We start from the raw sequence: 11,558 nt of genomic DNA on the forward strand, positions 1-11,558 counted from the left end.
AAAACAACAGTCAGAGGAAGGTTCTCCTCAAAACAACACACAGTCAGAGGAAGGTTCTCCTTAGAACAACACACAGTCAGAGGAAGGTTCTCCTCAGGACAACACACAGTCAAGAAGAAGGTTCTCCTCAGAAGAACAAACAGTCAGAGGAAGGTTCTCCTCAGAACAAACAGTCAGAGGAAGGTTCCCCTCAGAACAACAGTCAGAGGAAGGTTCCCCTCAGAACAACACAGTCAGAGGAAGGTTCCCCTCAGAACAACATTCAGAGGAAGGTTCTCCTCGAAACAACAAACAGTCAGAGGAAGGTTCTCCTCAGGACAACAAACAGTCAGAAGAAGGTTCTCCTCGAAAGAACAAACAGTCAGAGGAAGGTTCTCCTCAGAACAACACACAGTCAGAGGAAGGTTCTCCTCAGAACAAACAGTCAGAGGAAGGTTCCCCTCAGAACAACACACAGTCAGAGGAAGGTTCCCCTCAGAACAACATTCAGAGGAAGGTTCTCCTCGAAACAACAAACAGTCAGAGGAAGGTTCTCCTCAGAACAAACAGTCAGAAGAAGGTTCTCCTCAGACGAACAGTCAGAGGAAGGTTCCCCTCAGAACAACAGTCAGAGGAAGGTTCTCCTCAGGACAACACCCAGTCAGAGGAAGGTTCTCCTTAGGACAACACCCAGTCAGAGGAAGGTTCTCCTCAGAGCAACAGTCAGAGGAAGGTTCTCCTCAGAACAACAGTCAGAGGAAGGTTCTCCTCAGAACAACAGTCAGAGGAAGGTTCTTCTCAGACCAACAGTCAGAGGAAGGTTCCCCTCAGAACAACAGTCAGAGGAAGGTTCCCCTCAGAACAACAGTCAGAGGAAGGTTCCCCTCAGAACAACAGTCAGAGGAAGGTTTCAGAACAACAGTCCCTCAGAACAACAGTCAGAGGAAGGTTCCCCTCAGAACAACAGTCAGTCAGAGGAAGGTTCCCCTCAGAACAACAGTCAGAGGAAGGTTCCCCTCAGAACAACAGTCAGAGGAAGGTTCTCCTCAGAACAACAGTCAGAGGAAGGTTCCCCTCAGAACAACAGTCAGAGGAAGGTTCCCCTCAGAACAACAGTCAGAGGAAGGTTCTCCTCAGAACAACAGTCAGAGGAAGGTTCCCCTCAGAACAACAGTCAGAGGAAGGTTCCCCTCAGAACCAACAGTCAGAGGAAGGTTCTTCTCAGACCAACAGTCAGAGGAAGGTTCTCCTCAGAACAACAGTCAGAGGAAGGTTCTTCTCAGGACAACACCCAGTCAGAGGAAGTGGTTTGATTTTACGGAAAGACACTATTGGTAACTCTTAGTTTTTTTTCTCCATTTTTATTAATAAAAATAATTTTGCACAATATGAAAAATATGACTCACATCTAAGACAAACTAACATGGTAACAAAGCATTTCATGGTGGAGTATTAAATGAGTCAGAAAGAGCAGCTGGTCAGTAAAGACAGACTTCATCACAGTCGGCAACGGGATGGAGACTCGTCCAGGGTCCTTGACGTTGTCTTGGGAATGTCCACGGTATTCATAACTCCAGACTTTAGCTGTGGGGGAAATGAGGGATCGATATGAGTTTCATTCATTGTTTTGTGACATTATAATGGACAGAGGGAATATTCAGAACGTAGACACGGTCAACGCACTGACAAGACAGAGGATATCCTCAGAGAATAGGAACGTAATTAGGTAAGGAGAGAGAGTCCCGGCAGAGATTGGGGTTCACATCGTACTGTAGCGGTTTAGTAGCCTCACGCTAGTTCGTGCAGCGGTTTGGTTTTGTGCCGTTAGTTTGATCATTATGTCCAACAAAGTGAAAGACCACAGTGGATACTATCCTCAGACAGAATAGGCTCCACAGACCACGTTTTGGTCAGGAGTTAGAGTTACCTTAGTAGTTTAGCTGTTAGTTAGTGTCCTGAGTTACCTTAGTAGTTTAGCTGTTAGTTAGTGTTCTGAGTTACCTTAGTAGTTTAGCTGTTAGTTAGTGTCCTGAGTTACCTTAGTAGTTTAGCTGTTAGTTAGTGTCCTGAGTTACCTTAGTAGTTTAGCTGTTAGTTAGTGTCCTGAGTTACCTTAGTAGTTTAGCTGTTAGTTAGTTAGTTACCTTAGTAGTTTAGCTGTTAGTTAGTGTCCTGAGTTACCTTAGTAGTTTAGCTGTTAGTTAGTGTCCTGAGTTACCTTAGTAGTTTTAGCTGTTAGTTTAGCTGTTAGTTAGTGTCCTGAGTTACCTTAGTAGTTTAGCTGTTAGTTAGTGTCCTGAGTTACCTTAGTAGTTTAGCTGTTAGTTAGTGTCCTGAGTTACCTTAGTAGTTTAGCTGTTAGTTAGTGTCCTGAGTTACCTTAGTAGTTTAGCTGTTAGTTAGTGTCCTGAGTTACCTTAGTAGTTTAGCTGTTAGTTAGTGTCCTGAGTTACCTTAGTAGTTTAGCTGTTAGTTAGTGTTCTGAGTTACCTTAGTAGTTTAGCTGTTAGTTAGTGTCCTGAGTTACCTGTTAGTTAGTAGTTTTAGCTGTTAGTTAGTGTCCTGAGTAGTAGTTTAGCTGTTAGTTAGTGTCCTGAGTTACCTTAGTAGTTTAGCTGTTAGTTAGTGTCCTGAGTTACCTTAGTAGTTTAGCTGTTAGTTAGTGTCCTGAGTTACCTTAGTAGTTAGCTGTTAGTTAGTGTCCTGAGTTACCTTAGTAGTTTAGCTGTTAGTTAGTGTCCTGAGTTACCTTAGTAGTTAGCTGTTAGTTAGTGTCCTGAGTCTGAGTCGGGGTTAACTTACTGATAGTAGTTTAGCTGTTAGTTAGTGTCCTGAGTTACCTTAGTAGTTTAGCTGTTAGTTAGTGTCCTGAGTTACCTTAGTAGTTTAGCTGTTAGTTAGTGTCCTGAGTTACCTTAGTAGTTTAGCTGTTAGTGTTAGTTAGTGTTTAGCTGTTAGTTAGTGTTCTGAGTTACCTTAGTAGTTTAGCTGTTAGTTAGTGTCCTGAGTTACCTTAGTAGTTTAGCTGTTAGTTAGTGTCCTGAGTTACCTTAGTAGTTTAGCTGTTAGTTAGTGTCCTGAGTTACCTTAGTAGTTTAGCTGTTAGTTAGTGTCCTGAGTTACCTTAGTAGTTAGCTGTTAGTTAGTGTCCTGAGTCTGAGTCGGGGTTAACTTACTGTTAGTAGTTTAGCTGTTAGTTAGTGTCCTGAGTTACCATAGTAGTTTAGCTGTTAGTTAGTGTCCTGAGTTACCTTAGTAGTTTAGCTGTTAGTTAGTGCTGTTAGTTAGTAGTTTAGCTGTTAGTTAGTGTCCTGAGTTACCTTAGTAGTTTAGCTGTTAGTTAGTGTCCTGAGTTACCTTAGTAGTTTAGCTGTTAGTTAGTGTCCTGAGTTACCTTAGTAGTTTAGCTGTTGTTAGTGTCTGAGTTAGTAGTTTAGCTGTTAGTTAGTGTTCTGAGTTACCTTAGTAGTTTAGCTGTTAGTTAGTGTCCTGAGTCTGAGTCGGGGTTATCTTACTGTATTGGAGTTGAGTTATTAGTGTCCTGAGTCGGGGTTATCTTACTGTTAGTAGTTTAGATGTTAGTTAGTGTCCTGAGTTCCTTGTATTGGAGTTGAGTTATTAGTGTCCTGAGTCGGGGTTATCTTACTGTATTGGAGTTGAGTTATTAGTGTCCTGAGTCGGGGTTATCTTACTGTTAGTAGTTTAGATGTTAGTTAGTGTCCTGAGTCGGGGTTATCTTACTGTATTGGAGTTGAGTTATTAGTGTCCTGAGTCGGGGTTATCTTACTGTATTGGAGTTGAGTTATTAGTGTCCTGAGTCGGGGTTATCTTACTGTATTGGAGTTGAGTTATTAGTGTCCTGAGTCGGGGTTATCTTACTGTATTGGAGTTGAGTTATTAGTGTCCTGAGTCGGGGTTATCTTACTGTATTGGAGTTGAGTTATTAGTGTTAGTAGTTTCCTGTTAGTGAGTTACCTAGTAGTTTAGATGTTAGTTAGTGTCCTGAGTCGGGGTTATCTTACTGTATTGGAGTTGAGTTATTAGTGTCCTGAGTCGGGGTTATCTTACTGTATTGGAGTTGAGCTAGCCGCTGGTGCTTTAGTTGTGTAGTTTGATGTTGAGTCTCTTCTCCAACTGTCTCTGTGCTGCTATTCTACTCCCATAGATGACGTAGGTCCACGACAGTACCACCACGGCCAGGAGGAGCTGGAAACAAACAACACAATACTTATAGCAGCTTACCAAGTATGTTTACAGCCAAACATAGGTTACATAACAAATAATGCATACAATATTTAAATGTACTCTCTGTTATGTTTACAGGGGTTAACTTCAAAATTGTTACAATGACATAGAATTTAGCTAGTTAGCTATGGTACTGACTGTGTGTGTGTGTGTGTGTGTGTGTGTGTGTGTGTGTGTGTGTGTGTGTGTGTGTGTGTGTGTGTGGCAGCTGGCAACCAGGCTAGTTAGCTATGGTACTGACTGTGTGTGTGTGTGTGTGTGTGTGTGTGTGTGTGTGTGTGTGTGTGTGTGTGTGTGTGTGTGTGTGTGTGTGTGTGTGTGTGTGGCAGCTGGCAACCAGGCTAGTTAGCTATGGTACTGACTGTGTGTGTGTGTGTGTGTGTGTGTGTGTGTGTGTGTGTGTGTGTGTGTGTGTGTGTGTGGTGCTGGCAACCAGGCTAGTTGTGTGTGTGTGTGTGTGTGGCAACCAGGCTAGTTGTGTGTGTGTGTGTGTGTGTGTGTGTGTGTGTGTGGCAGCTGGCAACCAGGCTAGTTAGCTATGGTACTGACTGTGTGTGTGTGTGTGTGTGTGTGTGTGTGTGTGGCAGCTGGCAACCAGGCTAGTTAGCTATGGTACTGACTGTGTGTGTGTGTGTGTGTGTGTGTGTGTGTGTGTGTGTGTGTGTGTGTGTGTGTGTGTGTGTGTGGCAGCTGGCAACCAGGCTAGTTAGCTAAACTCACAACGTTTTCAAACATATTAGGGATTACAAAAAACAGCAACTGTAATCCGTTACGTTACTAAAATATTGTAATCAGATTACAGATTACATTACTACTAAGGTAACTCAGGACACCCTTGAAAAACTAGATTATTACTTACGAGGATAACTTTTGAATTCAGAAAGGATGTTTGTGGAAAAAAGCATCCTTAATGACATTGAAATCAGCATTGAAGAAAGGCACGAGTTTAAGTTTATTCCACATGAGTTGTTTTTTCACCAATGTTTGTAAACATTGTACATATAAACAAACACTGTATAGCCTCATAACATGGTTATAACTATAATGTTGATATCATGGATGGTCAGTCCTGTATAGTCTCATAACATGGTTATAACTATAATGTTGATATCATGGATGGTCAGTCCTGTATAGTCTCATAACATGGTTATAACTATAATGTTGGTATCATGGATGGTCAGTCCTGTATAGGGTCATAACATGGTTATAACTATAATGTTGGTATCATGGATGGTCAGTCCTGTATAGTCTCATAACATGGTTATAACTATAATGTTGGTAACATGGATATAACTATAACATGGTTAGTGTTGATGGATGGTCAGTCCTGTATAGCCTCATAACATGGTTATAACTATAATGTTGATATCATGGATGGTCGGTCCTGTATAGTCTCATAACATGGTTATAACTACAATGTTGACATCATGGATGGTCAGTCCTGTATAGTCTCATAACATGGTTATAACTATAATGTTGATATCATGGATGGTCAGTCCTTACATCCACAGCTCTGTCTATTAATCTGAGACTGGTTACATTTCTCCAGGCCCATCCCTCAGCTTTTTACCAAAACAGAGGCGGGGGCGTTTTGTTATTGTTTCATCTGTGGATTTGCCCTTTAAAAACCAAATCAGTCAGTATCACGACTGAAAAGTGCTGTTTACATGTGATAAATGAATGCCATATGCTGCATTTGCTACAGGCCTATTGTTTACCTTTTTGTTGGTGACACTTTGATATTTTGATAATATGCAGCTGTTTTAATGTAAAGATATAATTGAATCATATTAGTATATGTAGTAGAAAGCGATGGGTTAGAAGAAGCCTACATAACCAACCCCATAAAGTTACATTTAACATCCATATATGGCCAACTATGTAAACGTTAACATTGATTTATCCTGCAATAGATGGCATTCAATTGGTAACACACATGTTTGTCTTCTTCTAACAGGAATATGATCAGATTACGTTACTGAGTTTGGGTAATCCAAAAGTTAAATGACTGATTATAATTTTGGACAGGTAACAGATTAGATTTAGAAAGTAACATAGTCAAACCTGCATATTGGCCACATCGTGTCTGTCTGGATACGTTCAGTAGGGAGTTATGTGATTAGCTATGTACTGTAGTATAGATTAATAGGGCTGCTCACACTTTGGAAGTATTATCCCTAGCAGTTTGCTAGTAGCCAGTTAGCACAACCAGTTGGCTAAAACAACCAGCTACAGGGGAACATAAAAACTACTCACAACAGAGTAGAGTCTATCCAATGCTCGGTTGCTGATGTTCATCATCTTCAATTTTGGTAGAAATTGACTCAAACCACGTTTTGTTTAGCTGCGGTTAGCTGGTTAGCTGGCTGGTCAGCTGGTTAGCTGGCTGGTTAGCTAGCTGGCTGGCTGGCTGGCTGGTTAGCTGACTGGCTGGTTAGCTGGTTGGTTGGCTGGCTAGCTGGCTGGCTGGTTAGCTGGTTGGTTGGCTGGTTATTTAGCTGGCTGGCTGGTTATTTAGCTGGCTGGCTGGTTAGCTGTCTTCCATGTCTATGACAACGTGGATTGTAAACAACCGAGGGGTCACACTTGTTGTCAGTCAATAGCTTCACGCTGGCGCCATCTGGCGGAATTACTGGCATTAAAAGACAATAAGAATAGCTGCTAGCACGGGAAATGATTACATGACAATTGTCCCATTTATAGATGATATAGATGGATGTTTAATACTAATAAAACAATATTAAATATTTTATAGTTTATACCAACAACAACAACAAAAGTAGATGCAATTAAATCGACATAAAACCCCTATATGTGATCCTCCTTGGCAACCAGAGGGTTGCGGAAGTCCTCCAGTATCCCAGAATCCTCTCTGTTGCCAAGCTCTCTGCTCTCTGATTCACAACAGTCTGCTACCTCGCCGATAAAATCCTACTATAACATTATATCTTTATAATTTATACTATTATTTAGGTCAGATAGTGTTGTCAGATAGTTTAGTTGGTGAGACTAACGGATTCGGTGTTGTGATGTTTTGACTGTGAACCGGAGAACTCTGCAGGGATTCGAGTTGTCAGGAAGAGAGACGCTACTCGTTTAGCCTGTCAGCTGACGAGCTATCTAACGTTAACTACTATAAACCAACATCAAAGTTGTATTTAAAAATATATATTATTAGTGCTAGCCAACTCGCTAGTGATGCAGCTAACCAGGGCATGGATGGTTAGCTATAGCGTTCAGATTCGGCTACTGGAGACGACGTGTGGACAGACACGGAAGCAGCACGTTACCCAGCTGTAAAGGGTATATGCTACATCTTGTGGATAAAGCCACACGTTTCACTCTACATATGAATCCTAACAGGTACATTTAACTTTAAAATCTAGGTAGCTAAACAGGGAAATATCTAGGCCGTAAGACTAGATCACTGGTAACATTGTTGTTGACCCAACATTCCCATAGTAGGCTAACCTACATTAATCTCAGCCTTACCTACACTTTAGGCTGCTCCATTGTTCAAAGTGGGGAGTTGGATCAACTGACACTGTGTCCAGGTACGTCATGTTGTTGAACCGGTCTAGTCTGAGGACAAGACTGCAATAAAGTCTTAGAGGGCTCCTGTTCCTGACCCCCCCCCTCTAGAAGATGGCCCCTACTGAGATGAAGTTGCGTGTTTTGTCTGAGGGAGAGCGGAGGATTAGCTCAGGAACAGGAGGAATCCCTCCCTTTGTCGCAGTCGGCCGAGGCGTCTCCAAACTCTTAAGACTGGTATCTGCCTAGGACCGGTTCTACAACTTAACTTACCTGGACAGGTGTCTCCATTGTTTTTGCTTCCTCTGCATACAGGAGTGGAACAACAACAAGATAGGAGTGTGTCCCTAATTACACCCTTTTCCTTATATAGTGCACTACTTTTGACCAGGGCCTGTGCATCGCAAATGGCACCTAGGGCTCTGGTTGAAAGCAGCACACTATACTGCCCTACCAAGCAAAAAGGCAGTAACTGGTCATAGCGTGGAACTGAGAAAAATGTCCTTTTATTTTTTACCTTGGTGTCACTGTAAATTTATGCAGTTACTGCTAACATGACCCCCATTTTCTCCAAAACACAATACGAGGCAGGATACTTGTCCACATGATTAAGCATGTATTTAATGTAGCAAAAATGACAACTCATTTTTGACAAAATTAGCATTTACTGCCTTTTTGCTTGGTAGGGCAGTATAGGGTGTCCACTAAGGTGTTCAGGAAATCCTTCCTACCAGCTCTAGGCTCTAGAATGAATAACGTTTTCCTTCTCTGATCTTTCATCTTAATCTTAGTCTCTAGGTGTCCGCTGTGTAAGCAGCCCTTCTCTCTCAAACCTCCTGTACCCGGAGAAAACAGGACCGCAGCTGCCATGGTGACCACCAGAGCAGGTGGTAACCATGGAGAGTGAAAGAGGAGGAGGGAGAGGAGACAGTCAGGACGAAGGTGGAAAGGGTGGGAACTCCTCTTCTATCCCGGCCAGAGGATGGAGGGATCGATGGACAGGTGAGGTAACTTTTTGTTGTTGTATTGTTCAAGTTAGCAACTGTTTCTCCACTCTGATAGCTATAGTAGCGCTGTTATGATTGATTAATACTGTTTCTCCACTCTGATAGCTATAGTAGCGCTGTTATGATTGATTAATACTGTTTCTCCACTCTGATAGCTACAGTAGTGCTGTTTGATTGATTAATACTGTTTCTACACTCTGATAGCTACAGTAGCGCTGTTATGATTGATTAATACTGTTTCTCTACTCTGATAGCTACAGTAGTGCTGTTATGATTGATTAATACTGTTTCTCTACTCTGATAGCTACAGTAGTGCTGTTATGATTGATTAATACTGTTTCTCTACTCTGATAGCTACAGTAGTGCTGTTATGACTGATTAATACTGTTTCTACTCTGATAGCTACAGTAGTGCTGTTCTGATTGATTAATACTGTTTCTACTCTGATAGCTACAGTAGTGCTGTTCTGATTGATTAATACTGTTTCTACTCTGATAGCTACAGTAGTGCTGTTCTGATTGATTAATACTGTTTCTCTACTCTGATAGCTACAGTAGTGCTGTTATGATTGATTAATACTGTTTATCTACTCTGATAGCTACAGTAGCGCTGTTATGATTGATTAATACTGTTTCTCTACTCTGATAGCTACAGTAGTGCTGTTCTGATTGATAGCTACAGTAGTGCTGTTCTGATTGATTAATACTGTTTCTCTACTCTGATAGCTACAGTAGTGCTGTTCTGATTGATTAATACTGTTTCTCTACTCTGATAGCTACAGTAGTGCTGTTCTGATTGATAGCTACAGTAGTGTGCTGATTTCTGATTGATTACATAGTGCTGTTCTGATTGATTAATACTGTTTCTACTCTGATAGCTACAGTAGTGCTGTTCTGATTGATTAATACTGTTTCTCTACTCTGATATCTACAGTAGTGCTGTTATGATTGATTAATACTGTTTCTCTACTCTGATAGCTACAGTAGTGCTGTTCTGATTGATTAATACTGTTTCTCTACTCTGATAGCTACAGTAGTGCTGTTATGATTGATTAATACTGTTTCTACTCTGATAGCTACAGTAGTGCTGTTCTGATTGATTAATACTGTTCTGATTGATTAATACTGTTTCTACTCTGATAGCTACAGTAGTGCTGTTCTGATTGATTAATACTGTTTCTACTCTGATAGCTACAGTAGTGCTGTTCAGTAGTGCTGTAGTTCTGATTAATATTGATTAATAGCGCTGTTCTGATTGATTAATACTGTTTCTACTCTGATAGCTACAGTAGTGCTGTTCTGATTGATTAATACTGTTTCTACTCTGATAGCTACAGTAGTGCTGTTCTGATTGATTAATAGTTTCTACTCTGATAGTAGTGCTGTTCTGATTGATTAATACTGTTTCTACTCTGATAGCTACAGTAGTGCTGTTCTGATTGATTAATACTGTTTCTACTCTGATAGCTACAGTAGTGCTGTTATGATTGATTAATACTGTTTCTACTCTGATAGCTACAGTAGTGCTGTTCTGATTGATTAATACTGTTTCTCTACTCTGATAGCTACAGTAGTGCTGTTCTGATTGATTAATACTGTTTCTCTACTCTGATAGCTACAGTAGTGCTGTTATGATTGATTAATACTGTTTCTCTACTCTGATAGCTACAGTAGTGCTGTTATGATTGATTAATACTGATTGATAGCTACAGTAGTGCTGTTATGATTGATTAATACTGTTTCTACTCTGATAGCTACAGTAGTGCTGTTCTGATTGATTAATACTGTTTTCTACTCTGATAGCTACAGTAGTGCTGTTACTCTGATTGATTCTGATACTGTTTCTACTCTGATAGCTACAGTAGTGCTGTTCTGATTGATTAATACTGTTTCTACTCTGATAGCTACAGTAGTGCTGTTCTGATTGATTAATACTGTTTCTACTCTGATAGCTACAGTAGTGCTGTTCTGATTGATTAATACTGTTTCTACTCTGATAGCTACAGTAGTGCTGTTCTGATTGATTAATACTGTTTCTACTCTGATAGCTACAGTAGCGCTGTTCTGATTGTTACTCTGATAGCTACAGTAGTGCTGTTATGATTGATTAATACTGTTTCTCCACTCTGATAGCTACAGTAGTGCTGTTCTGATTGATTAATACTGTTTCTCCACTCTGATAGCTACAGTAGTGCTGTTCTGATTGATTAATACTGTTTCTCTACTCTGATAGCTACAGTAGTGCTGTTATGATTGATTACTCTGATAGCTGTTTGATTAATACTCTGATAGCTACAGTAGTGCTGTTCTGATTGATTAATACTGTTTCTCTACTCTGATAGCTACAGTAGTGTTATGATTGATTAATACTGATTGATTAATAGCTGTTATGATTGATTAATACTGTTTCTCTACTCTGATAGCTACAGTAGTGCTGTTATGATTGATTAATACTGTTTCTCTACTCTGATAGCTACAGTAGTGCTGTTATGATTGATAGCTACAGTAGCGCTGGCGTGTCAGTAAATGACGTGGTGTCGCCGGTTGTGTTTACATTTGGACGGTGTACCTCACATCCACTTTCTTTCTATGTTTAATTCGGGAGAGGTGGATTACCCATAATGCTCATTGACTGAACATTTCAATTTACCCATGGCAATTATGCACCACAATAATAATTATATTTCTATGGTGAAGGACCAGTAAGCCAGTCTTTCAGTGTCGAGTCTTTCGGAGAAAAGGTTTGCAGTAATGTTGGACGATCAAATCCTCTGAACCTTGGTTACAGTGGGAGCTG

At 40.7% G+C, this 11,558-nt stretch overlaps 1 non-coding gene across 1 annotated transcript; it reads right to left on the reverse strand.

The window, feature by feature from the left end:
- Positions 1 to 1,320: 1,320 nt before the first annotated feature.
- On the reverse strand, positions 1,321 to 6,838 carry LOC115125412 (uncharacterized). The gene is made up of 3 exons (XR_010465247.1): positions 6,481 to 6,838; positions 4,048 to 4,185; positions 1,321 to 1,563 (listed from the first exon to the last, which is right to left on the reverse strand). It is a non-coding gene; the product is annotated as an uncharacterized LOC115125412 (transcript).
- Between the last annotated feature and the right edge of the window lie 4,720 nt (positions 6,839 to 11,558).

This window comes from Oncorhynchus nerka, linkage group LG12 (genome assembly GCF_034236695.1).
Source record: "Oncorhynchus nerka isolate Pitt River linkage group LG12, Oner_Uvic_2.0, whole genome shotgun sequence".
Classification (NCBI taxonomy): domain Eukaryota; kingdom Metazoa; phylum Chordata; class Actinopteri; order Salmoniformes; family Salmonidae; genus Oncorhynchus; species Oncorhynchus nerka.